This window comes from Lonchura striata, chromosome 1A (assembly GCF_050655825.1).
Source record: "Lonchura striata isolate lonStrDom1 chromosome 1A, ASM5065582v1, whole genome shotgun sequence".
NCBI lineage: Eukaryota > Metazoa > Chordata > Aves > Passeriformes > Estrildidae > Lonchura > Lonchura striata.
In genome coordinates this window covers 34171460-34184433 of record NC_140741.1, presented here as the reverse complement: position 1 = coordinate 34184433, position 12974 = coordinate 34171460, and the positions used below count along the sequence as shown (strand labels likewise).

General features: G+C 33.9%; 1 long non-coding RNA gene across 1 annotated transcript in view; it reads left to right on the top strand.

The window, feature by feature from the left end:
* Positions 1 to 12974, top strand: part of LOC110484510 (uncharacterized) — an 84289-nt gene that overhangs the window by 34844 nt on the left and 36471 nt on the right. Inside the window, exon 2 of the long non-coding RNA XR_004149496.3 lies at positions 2818 to 2881. This is a non-coding gene — a long non-coding RNA (uncharacterized LOC110484510). The remainder of the gene's footprint in view (positions 1 to 2817; positions 2882 to 12974) is intronic.

Genomic DNA, 12974 nt, shown 5'->3' with positions numbered 1-12974 from the left:
GATATTGACTGTTTCTGTTTGCAGCTACATGTCCAGAGCCCTGGGCTCATCTGTGTCTGTATTGTCAAAGCATTTGCTGTTATCCTCTGCTCATGCACTTCAGGTACCCTGTTGCAACCTGTATTGTATCTATCTTGATGAAAAGATAGGCTGTATTTCTCTGTATGTGAAATTGCAATTATTGTGGGGATTTGCCAGTGTTCATCTTCTATTCTACCACTCCCTGCTGTCACAAGAACTACTGGGTCTAAAACTGAGGCTTGAGCAAAAGAAATCATTAAAAGAGAAATGCTCACTGCGTTTTGAATGAGTAGGAGCATAAAAAGAGCTGATCTGCAGCATATGTTGAAACAATGACAGAATTGAAAGACTGGAGTATTTGTTGTGGGTGTGCTCAGACTATGGAGCAGGTATGCAGGTCAGCACTACTCCTGTGATACTCTGAAGAGCCTTCCTGCTTATGATTTTCTTTTAGCAGAGAACTGTTTACTGTCATGGAGCTGGCACATTGTAGTGAATCCAGTTCCACATCCATGATCATAAGCCAGAAAATACTGCTCTGCCTCACTGCATGTAGAAAGAGTGACTGAGCAGTTATACTTTCCCAAATTCTGGACTGACCAGAACACTCTCAGAGAATAAATATAATTACATGGTAAATAAAATGCAGAAAAAACTCTAAAGCCCTGGATTTGACAAAGCCCTGTTCTAATGGAGGTTCTGGAGCTATTTTGCCACTGAGTTGTGTTACACACTTCAGGAGAGTGCACCAGAACCTTCTAGTTAATGGACACTGGTGTTGTATTAGTTTTGTCCACATGCATCTGTAAAATCACCATGTTTTTTATAGGATGCAAACCAGACTATTAGAAAAGAACTTGAAACAAAATTATTTTTCTGGATGTGTTTTATATCTGTAGGAAAGACATTCATCTCACTTTGCCTCACTTTCTTATACTTTTGCAAATTTTGTTAAACAGCAAAATATTAGGCCCAGAATGATACTGTCTAAAAATCAATTCAGTGTTGATATGGAGAGGTTAAAAAAATGCTATAATCCATGTAGAGTTCCAAAAAGAACTTTGGCATTGGTATAGAATATTACAACATATAATTTACTGGCAGGTGGTCCGTAGAGCAGGGTTCAGAGCCCGCAGATGTCCTCAGGAAGTGTTGACTGCACACACACTGGACAGGAAATGACTGGCTTAGTTAACAGTTCTTCAGAAAATATTTTGGCTCATGAGTCAACAATATCATGCTGTTGAGAAATAAAAAAAGCAGCACACAGATGTATATGAACAGGGAAAACAAATTAAAATAAAAAAGAATAACTGAATGGTATAAAAAGATAAATAGAGAAAAGAGAGAAAGAAAGAGAAAGAAAAATAACTAAAGAGAAAGAAAGGGAGAAAAGAGAGAAAGAGAGAGAGAAAGAGAGAAAGAAAAAAAGACTTGCTGTATACAATACACAGAGAGATGACTTCCAACCCTGAAGATGCTCCAACTTCAAGAACAGGAAATACTTTCAAAAAGCAATAGAGTAATCTCTTATGGCAGATGGGAAGTAAAAAAAAGCTTAAATTGCAGTGAGACAATGCAAATCTTGCTAATGATAAGAGTGGTAGCCATTAAACCGACTGCCTAGAAAAATAAGAGCCTTTGTCACTGAAAATCTGATGGAACAAAATCTGAGGAGAAAAAAAAGCCTGAAAAATATAGGAAAAAGAAATGGAAATTAGAGACTGAAAGAGGTTTTTCGACCACATTAATTTTTGTATATAAACACTTGAATTTTGTTCCAACTTCAAAGATGTATATTTTGAGCCTGTATTCAGTAACACTATATCCCATGACCATTTCCTAAAGAACATATCACTCTCTGTATTTAGCATCAAACAAAAATTTTCATGATTTCTAAAATAATGTCCTAGGCATGATCACAGAAAATAGTTTTATGTCTATTTCATCTCTGTGGTCAAATGAATCCTTAAAAATATTTGCTTAATTAGTGTGTTATGTGCATTTTCCCTCTATAGCCCCAAATCTGGTTATTATGGTATTCATATGGAGGACAGAGCTTTCATCTTCCACCTTCTGGCAGAGGAAGATACTGAATATGGTCTCCCGTTATCTGAAGTTTGGATGTATGCTCTAGATCAATTTGAGATATTGAATTATGTAAGTCCCAATTCTTCTATCTTTACTTTTCTATTAATTTATTCAGTATTACTGCTGTTTCAAAAACACACACATAGAAAAATTAACACTAAAAAACCTATTGAAAGTACTGTTATTTTCAATGGCATTTGCTGATTTTACATAGACATAGTCAGTTTACAACGCTTATTGACAGTTGCTGAAGTTATAGATTTTTAATCCAAAATGCTTTGATGTCATTGTCAATAACTATTCTATACAGAGGCTTGAAAATTAAAATGTTATTTTAAAAGGTAAAAATTTCAATACCAATTTCCATGAAATGCTGGTATTTAAACAGAATGCCATTTTCAAGAATAACCTTGAGCTCAGCTTTGAAAAGAGAAAATCTTTCCTGTTTTCTGTGACAAATGTGAAGAGTTAATGCTTGGGAAGTGCAGAGATAAATACTTATTGATGACTCAGTTAACATCTTGGAGTGAGCAGAGTATAAACAGGCAAAATATGTCTTCTTTTTTATAGCTCAACTAGCAAGAGAATGCAGTATTAAAAAAAGGAAATGAAATGAAATCAAAACAAACAAAAGACAAACTCTCAAACTGTGGTGCTGATGACTCATTTTCAACCTCCTTTTCAAATTGTCACTTTATTTTCTAGTCTGGACTCCTCACCCGCAACTGCTTGAGTGACATTTATAAATGAAAATATGGGACTTAATTAGGTAAGAACTCCTAACGTTTTGTGTGCACCTTACATGTATTTAATTCCGTCTTTGGATGTGGAAGATAAGCTGTTTCTGGGGGAGGCGAAGGGCGCTGGATGACAGTGAAGTGCTGAGTGCCAGGGCGCACAGGCGGTGCTCCGCGCCAGGCTGGGGGACTGATGCCACCGAGCCCTCCGTGCGCAGAGCCCGCCCAGGGGACACGGCTGTCGGGAGCTTCCTCCACCTGGACTCAGCCTGAGACTTACAGTAGCTGCTGGATGAGTGAAGAGAACCATCAGCTCCACAGCAGCCCAGCAGCAGCTGGAATTGCAGAGGAATTTCAATTAGTCAGGTGACAATCAGATGCAGTCCCCAAGGAGACAGCTACCACCTCTTCTGCACAGTGCTCAGTCACTGCTGCAAAAAGGTCAGTTGTGACACCACGTACAACATCAGGTGTAAAAGTAGCTACTTGGAGACACTTGTCCTCTCTGCATAGTTTAATTTAAAAACTGAGATCTTCTATTCCGTGTTTGAATATGAATGAGTCAGTCGTAAACAAAGAACTAAAATAGATGAGTCTGGCGTGGAGAGGTAGCTGAGTCATTCTATAAACCCTGTCCCTTAAATGTAATGGCAGAGGTTTTCTTTTTTGACACAATAATTGCTATTTTAGCTTAATGAGCTATGAGACTTTTACAGCTAAATGGCTCCTTAAAATTACTGTCCCATTCAGTGCCTCCACTTTTAAACTTTTCTATCCATGATTTTACTTCTTGATCACTGTGAAAAGAAACGAAAAATATTTTCCTAAGGAGCTTTATTTTGAGTTTAGCTATTTATTTAAATAAACAGTGTTAGAATTTTGTACCTCTTTATTGCATGAAGGTGGCATTTCTTCATTGTACTATACCTCTTATGTCATTTAAAAGGGGTACACAATCAAATGTTGGTATTAAATCTTTGGAGTTTTGATTCAGAGGAAGAGGTGAGCACAGAAGAGAATTGTTTCTAGTGTAGATTAAAATAGCTAAAATATTACTAGAAAACATTAAAGGTTTCAGCAAACATATCCGCTGTTTGAATGAGAAAACTTTACACAAAACATGAAATAAATTTTCTTTTCCTTTCTCACTACAACTTTGAAAAGACAACATATTAATAAAGCAATATTATTCCACAGAAACTGATAAAATTTATCTTCTTTATACTTATATATTTTATTTATACTTTATTCTTCATTATACTTATATATGATATTATATGTATGCTTTAAAATAAAAGAAAAAACTTATTATCTTAAAATACCTTACCTAAAAAGATTTACTGCTTTAAAAGGCTAAATAAATAGTAATGCCATCTAATAAATACCTGGAAAAAAACTAATACTGTTTTGGATGCATATTTCCACTAAAAAAATTACTGCAAGCAAAACAAAAATCTAAGTCAGAACATGTTCTTCCTGTTACCCTTGATAACATTAGTAGTAGTCACATAAGACAGGATACATAAAATCAGCAGAACAGGACTTTCCAGAGTAACAGGTTGCAACATTAGTTAGCAAACACTATTCTTGAGTCTCATTCACTATTGTTGAGTATAAAACAGCTATTTTACTGCATTCAGAACTGATAAATTCTTGGCATTTCAAATGCGGGCTGATGCAAGTTCAAGCAGTGGTTCAACTAAAGAGATTCCCAGGAAAGCAGGCGGCTTTTCAAAGGTCGGGAAAAATCAAACACCAAAAAGAAGATGAAAGTGTTACATATATTTAGACTAAGAAAAGGAAAAGACAGTAGCAGTGTTCATATGTATAAAACATAGCTTTTAAGGAGTTTATGCTTTCTCAAAACTCATTTCAGATCAGACATTACACAGCAGAAGGGAAGGTCTGTGTTGGGATGTGCAGCTGTGCAGTACTCCAGCTGTTTGTCCGGAGGCTGTGGCAACACCCTCCAATCCTCTTCCTCAGAACAGGCTGTAAAGGTGTTTGTTCAGAAACGTCACAGATACAGCTGGCCCAACATTTGCAAAGGAGGTGGGAGTAAAACCTCTCTTCTAATTTCAACAGCCTCAATTTCTGCTGTTTTGGTGATTTTATTATCCAGCTTCATTATACATATTATTACGAAGAAAATAAAATAACAAAATAATTAATTCAGAAAGTTGAATTCAAAGCAAAATTTTTGAAAAAAATGAAACACAGGGCTATTTCCTGGTAATTAACACTTTCATTTAAAATTTGCAGCAAGTATTTTCAGATTGAAATAATATTTTATCTTCAAATGTTCTAACTTTCCCATAATTATTATATTATTACTCTATATAATTATTTCATTGCTTGCACACTGGCATTTTGCACATCATATATGTAAATACCAGTATTAAGTATACCAGTAAATACCAGCATTAACAACAAGTTTGATAAATATAGTTTCATTGTGCCAGCTTGGGCTAGTGACAGGTTTAGAAATTTCATGCCAATCCAACTAAATACTACAAAATATAGCTGTGATTTCTTTTTCTTTTTTTGATCTCCTTAAATATTCTAAATTGCTCAATGAGGATGAGACAAATTATAAATTAATTTTAAGAACTATAATGGATGGCAATTACATCTGTATTAATTCATATTTTCATTATTCAGATTATCCTTACAATAGATATTCTGCTCATTGTTCTCATGACAGTTTGCCAGGGAAGTGCTGTATCAGAATGCTAATAACTTGCCACATCCCCTCTTTGACAGTTGATAGTAAACCTCAAATATATGATTTTACTGATATTCAATAGGTTTGTTCAGCAGGTCCATATCACTTTGAAGTTGTAGAAACCCACATTTTGATATCTATTCCCTCTAAGAATAGAATAGATGTCAAAATACAGAAAAAGTTGGACCATGCTTTTTAAATTACATTTAAAAAAAATACCAAATATTGCAATTTAAGCATATCATTTAAAACTAAAATATTAAGAATATACTAGACCATTTTTAAAATAAACCATTCCTATAGTTCATCTAGGAAATTTATGTGTGCTCACTGAAGTCCCATACATTTTATCTGATAAATATTTTTATCTAATATTCAAGCAGCTAAACATCACATGTGCTTTTAATCAAAATCAATTCAACCTTTGTCTTGCCATGTATTTCCTCAATAATTGAGCAGATTTTCTTTGGTTAAATTCTGTTTAGAAATATGGTATCTTAGAAAAATGTAATTGATTTATTTGATATTGATATTAATATACTCATGCACATAGTCCAGAGCTGTATCCATCTCTGGGGTCCCCAGGAGGGGAAGGACATTGAACAGTTGGAGCAAAACCAGAGGATGGCCACCAAGTTGATTAGTGGGATGGAGCACCTTTCTGACACAGAAAGACTAAGATAATTGTATTGTTCAGCCTGTAGAAGAGAAGGCAACAGAGCAACTTCATTGTGTCCTGCTAGTACCTGAAGGAAGCCTACAGGAAAGCTGGAGAGGGACTTTCTACATGAGCATGTAGTGACAGGCCATGGGAGAATGGCTTCAAACTGAAAGAGAGTATGGTGAGATTCAATATCAGAAAGAAATTCTTTGCTGTGAGGGTGGTGAGGCACTGGAACAGGTTGCCCAGAAAAGTTTTGGATGCCTCATCTCTGAAAGTGTTCAAGGCTAGGTTGGATGAGGCTCTGAGCAACCTCCTTTACTGAAAGGTGTTCTTGCTGTGTTGGGAGGGTTAGATCCAGATGGACTTTAAGGTCCCTTCCAACCCAAATCATTCTATGATACTAGGATATCAATTACCCAGAATAATTTTGCATATTCATTGTCAGCATGCACATAAATGAAGCTGGTGGATAATCATCCCACTCTGTAAAATATAAATATTCATTTGATTTTAAGTTCACTGTCTTCAACATTCTGGCTTTCTTAAATGTGAGAAAGTGTTTAAGTGCTAGGCAGTGATGGGGTCCAAAGCGATTAATGAGTAATTTATTCAGCGTGAAAAGATAAAAATAAGAAGCATGCTGCTAATCATCTAACCTTAATTTCTACAATTCACCAAACTCCCAAATTCATGAGAAACAAACTTAATCTTGGAACCAGACTGAAATAAATTTTTGTGGATCAAAAGTTGATTCTGTGTTTGGATGAGAGTAAATTAACTGATCTTTGTGGAGTGGATTATTATGGTTTAAAAGAAACCAGATGAAGCAAAGGACAAGACGAAGGATTCAATTAGTCTTGGATTTGACAGAACTTACTGGAACAATGGAATTGGCATGAGAAATAAAACTTCCTTTCTACTTTATCAGTATCCTTCTATAGGGAAAATTCCAGCATTTCTTATTAGTTTCTTGGAGGCTGTTGGCATAAAACAGAGGGGTTGCATAGAAATTCTGTCTTGAAGAATTGAATTTGAGACAAGGTCAGGATGTTCACCTACTTATTTCAGCCCAAGATGTTGTTTTTGATGGAGACATCTTATCTGCCTAAGCATTTGGCACAAACATTTCATTTTATTAATTTAGTGTTATTTGAAAACAGGAAGGAGTTCAGGGCAAAAGAGGAGATATATATACTTTTACAGACTTGGGTCACTTTTTGTTTCTTGTTCTAACATAATTTACATTGGAATATAACTCAATAGTACTAAATTCAGCCTACTGAAGCACTTCTGCCTGTTGAATCCTAGATAGCAGATGAAGCCAAATGCCACAGGAGTATGAATTAGTCATGTTTCTGCTCTCATGATCATCATGAACCTGGAACTCTTTGAAGCAGTAGTAAGGAAATAATTCATCTCCCTGGTCCCTTTGTCAGTTAATTCAAATGTCAATGGACAATTAGAGTTTCTGCACTACAAAGTTCTTTACTATATCAATCTTTATGGCTCTTCAGCAGCCTCACCTAAGAATCCAAAAACTTACATTTTGTGAATCCTTAAAAAAATAAATTGCCCCAATACTGAGATAATTCACATAATAAAGCTGCATATCAGCCCAACTTAAGTGACTATATCTTATAGTCAGTTACCCCTTTTTCTTCAATAATAATGTAATATCACTTGTCTTCAAAAGTCTACGAAAACATCATGACACTGTTACCTAGGAATTTTAATTGTGTATATAAAACTCAGTGGACCTTTCAGTTTGTTCTATCTTTCAGTCTTCCCCACTTATCATGATGTACTTAATAACTTGGAATTAAACACAGCCCAAATCAAAATATTCAATATTTTATACATTTTATTTCTTCTATGTGTCTGTCTGTATAGGTAAGGTGTCTTTTTATATTCTGGAAATGCAGAAACACTGACACATTCCTGCTACCAAGCTTAATTTCCAAGGTGCAACAAAGTTAAAAAGAAATACCAAAATCTCAGAATAAGAAAGCATTCATGATCTCTTGCTTAGATTCAGTTTTATAGACTTCACTTTTTCCTAAGATGCTACTTTTAAAATTAATTTTGGAACTTAACTCATACTTTTCTGGTATTTGAAATCTTGTGTAAAATTGTCCCAAGCAGTCTTCAAAATATTATTTTCTGAAGGTGTTAATGAGGGATGAGTTATTACTATGCATGACAACAGTATTGAAAGCAAAACACAGTGAAAGACAGTGCAAGAACTCTACATTACTTGATCCCCTACAAGCTAAAAATAAAAAATATGAGAGTTCTAACAATGGTAACTGAAAGTAGCAGCACTAAATGCAGAATCCTCTGTCAGAATCTCTTGAATAGTTTCAAAAATATACAGTGATATTTTAATATTTCAGTATTTAAGATTAAACTTTAGTGCTACCATTTAGGCAATCTAGTGTAAATGTGATTATATTTTTGTATAAATTTCTAAAGAAAAGAGAAGATAGGCACATTATACAGTCCTACTCTAAGTGTCATTTTTCATCGTTTTATGTTTCATTTCACATAATATGCCAAAGAAAAAATATGCATAGGCTGTTATCAGTGGTGCGGTTTTCTTTGTTCTGTTTCTGTGTATTTTTGCTCTGCTTCTCTTTTGCAAAACTGACATAACTATTACTGTAATTATGATTTTTAAAAAGATATCTGAGTGTTTTAATTGAATAGTCAGAGTATTCTTACAACCCTACTCAACTTTGTATTATATATTATTTAATCCATGAGATGCTTTAGGCCATTTATATAAAAAGTCAATTCAACTATTCTAATGTCTGGAACAAAAGGAAAAATTGTTTTAGTTATTGAAGCAAGTCTTCACATGCAAATTCCCATTTGAATGATGAAAGGCTAAGCACATGCATTCCATTTTTATAGTCTATATAGTAGAAAAGGGTGGGCAGTAAGAGTTGTGAATCTAGCCAGCAAAATAAAGTAGGAAACTTTCCATGTTTTAAGTTAAACATTTTCTTCAGAGTTAGAAGGCTTAAGTGACTGATCAGGCAGCCTGTTTCACTCCTTGTTATGGCTACAAATCTTTTATCCTTCTTTGCACAGAACACACATAGGGCAATGCTTACTGTTTTATCTTCATGTCTGGATGTCCTAAGCCATATACAAATGAAAAAACACATATATCCCCCCCCGCCCCCCCAGAAAATACTGGGAAGTCTTCCTGCAGGGGCCAATCATTATGCGAAACATAATAATCAGTCAGAAAAAAAAAATCTTTAGTGAATTACAAGGAGACACTTTTGAGGTAAGATCTAAGTAGCGCTTTGGAAGCAAGCAATTACTAATGGAATGTTGCCATTGAAGGTAATGCTGAACAGCACTGCTCACTGTGCTCCTATGGGATAATTCCTCTCTGCCATCAAGGCATATGTATTACAAAAAGTAAACCTTCTGCAGTATCTACTAATAGTTTAATTAAGGGCAGTGAGAGGATGTTATAAGCACTTATCTGTACACAGTAATTGCAGATGAACAACTAGGTTTTATCCTGATAGCCTGTCTAAAAGTAACTACCTCAGTTGAGAGGCAGACCTTCATTGTTTAATGTATGACCACAATCACACTGGATAATGACTATACAATGAAAAGTCAATTTGCATCACAACCTCTCTTTTCATCTGGAAAAATTTACTCAGAAGAAGTAATTTAAGATTTTTAATTCTTTCAGAGTCAGAATCTTGTTCTTATCCCACTTTCAAATTTCCTTTGCAGAGAAAAAAAGGCTCTCAGTTTTCTAGAGATCTGAGACTGGATGCTGAAAAGAGATAAATAATGACCATTAGTGCCTCCTGGAAAATGCAAAGAAATATATAAACAAAATGAATTTGCTCTTATTTCAATCATTTGTATATTCCTAGGAGGCTTTTTTTTTTTTTTTTCAGAATATCACCTTTCTGTTCTTGCCATACAAACAAGAGCAATAACAAACATTTAGACTAAAAGATGTGATTATTTAATAACACATTTTGATTACAATATTCCCCTGATTTTAAAAATGTTTTTATTTTTTTAATAAAAGGCCTCATTTTTATTCAATAGAAGTTTCAGTTCTAAGTAATTCCACCAGCAAATAGCTTTAGCACAGCCCTTCTACTAATGGCATACTCACAAACCTTGATTTTCAGAAAAGAAATTTTATTAACGTCAGTCCAGTTTTCTCTGCTCTCTTGGACTTTATTTATTTCTTCTGAAAAGAGGTGAAACTGTTGATCCATATTTCCCAGTATACCTGCACCCTACAGCAGTAAACTGCTCTGTCTGAACAAACTGTGCCATAGCTACATTTTAAAGGTACAAGTATTGGCATGCTAAACAGAAAAAGAAGAAAAAGAAATGCTGACATCCATGAATCACAGTTCACCTAAGAGTAAACATGATAAAATTATTCGCAGGAAATAAAGTGGTACTGAGATTCTGTGTGAGATGGCAAAGATGAATCATCAGAAAATAGAGAGCTCCTGTGCATGTCTGTTCATCAGAAGAGACAGCTGAATAGAGCACACTGTGAAAGTAAGGCAATGACATATAGACCTAGAGGTGGAAAAATGAGCTTTGCAATCAAGGCTTAAAGCTCCCGTTAGTACCATAAAAGAGCTGTTATTTAGCTGTTTTGTGTTATCTTGAAGCGTCCTGGTACAAAATCTATTTTTTTTTTTTTTTATTTTGGATGATCACCTACACCTATTGAGTTAAGATCTCAATTATGAAGGATGCCATTTATTCAATTGGTCTTTCCTTATTCTCTTGTATGTTTCATATATTTTAATTTTTTGAAACAGGCAAGTTGCCAAACTATATTTTCCTCAGTAGTTTCACTTTTATAGTGGCAGTTGGGAACCACAGAAATATTTTATTCTTTGCTCAGTGTATAACACAGGTGTTATAATATCAACAACATTTTCTACTCACTTGAGAGACCTATGTGAAAAGAAGATGAAAGGCACATTGACTGAGTAGGAAATGTAATGCAATAGAATTAGCTCCAAGCAGAAAATGTAGAGATTTGTCTTCAGTGATTTATGCCTTGAAAAAGAGGGCAGATCAAAAATGTATGGGTTTATATGAGGACAAATTATACCCAATATACACATATGACTGTTCTTGCAGCAGTTTGTACTGTTTTAACTTTGCTGGTTAACTGGCAATATTTTGGATTAAAGAATAGATTTTATGTTCCATATGTTTATTAAAAAATATATTGCCTCCCAACAAAAATGGTAAAACATTTATTTCAAAATAATTGAAAATAATCACTTTAAATATGCCTGAGTTAAAGCATTTGTGATTTTTCCCCATTTTTTGAACCAAACATTGACCAACTCAATGTGGGTATAAAGATAACTTCAACAAAACCAGATCTCTGCCTTCTAAAGAACAAAATTGTTAGATAAGACCTTTTTCAGCAGATTATAATAGTTGGCACGTGTCTGCCTTGCTGTTAAAACAATTCTGAAGTCTATGCTTTTGAAGTTCTTTGCAAGAGCTGCAAAAGAAGTTTGCAAAGAATTAATGATAAAAATACAATTTAGGAATTTCATAGCATAAATTTATTAAAATAGGTTTGTGGAAGAGGGAACAACACTTATATACCAGGTATAAATTAAATTATATTTATTGTTATTAAAGGGATTCCATTGTTACTGAATGTTCAAACATGATGCTTGAAAAGAGTTGATGACCATGAGAACTCTCAATTTTACACAAGAAGTTTTTTAATTTTGTCTACCCTCTGAAATAAATTCTTAAAATGTTCATTCAGCCTCCAAAAATAGAAAAAAACCCAATATGTCAAGCACTAATTAACAGTAAAATTTTACAGTTTGCAAACAGATAACAGATTTAAAACAGTCATGAAATCAATATATGTGAATAGTGAGTATACTCACATGGAACATATGGGATTACATATTTGTAATAACATTAGATATTCATGGACTCATAAATTTACAAGTTCTAAAAAATCTATTTTGCTGGTTTTACTTTCAAAATCCACATACATGCAATGCAGCTTTTACATGCAACATTAATCTATGAGGTTTAGTACCAAAATGCATCTAGTAATCAAAGTCTACAAAAGCTGGTGAAAATGATTCTTGTTTTCCATAAATTCTTGAATCTAACTCTGTAGAAGAAACAATGTATTAATGCATGATAGAAACTGAAAGTATTGAAAGTTTAAAAAATTCTTAAACATTAGTTATTGTATTTTTTTCCCTTTCTCAGTTTTATAACTCTACAGCAAAAGTTAGTGTTTTAAAAGCCTTCTTAAGTGTCATATCTTATAATTTTTATTGTTGGACTCTCTCTGGGATCAACTGTAGATAAGTTATTCTAATAAATAATCAGTCTCCAAGTGAAAAACAGATTCAGTTACTAAAACTGAATTTTTGATTTGGTTCAATATGTCTATATTTAATATTATCTATATTATTCTCAGATGTTTGTGTTCTTGGTTTTTATTCCCAGAAGCTACTGTTCATGAGTCTGCAAATGTTGATATTCTTATATCAGCCCAAATGTTATAGCTTAAATGTGCAAACCTAACATTGTAATTTTAATCAAGTGTGAACTTTAATAAAAAAACTATTACATAAATAAGAAAAGCACAAAAATGTCCCTAGTATGTTTTTATTCACAAGCAAACTTAGGTGATTTCTTTTTCTAGCTTATTTTCTAATTGGTCTAT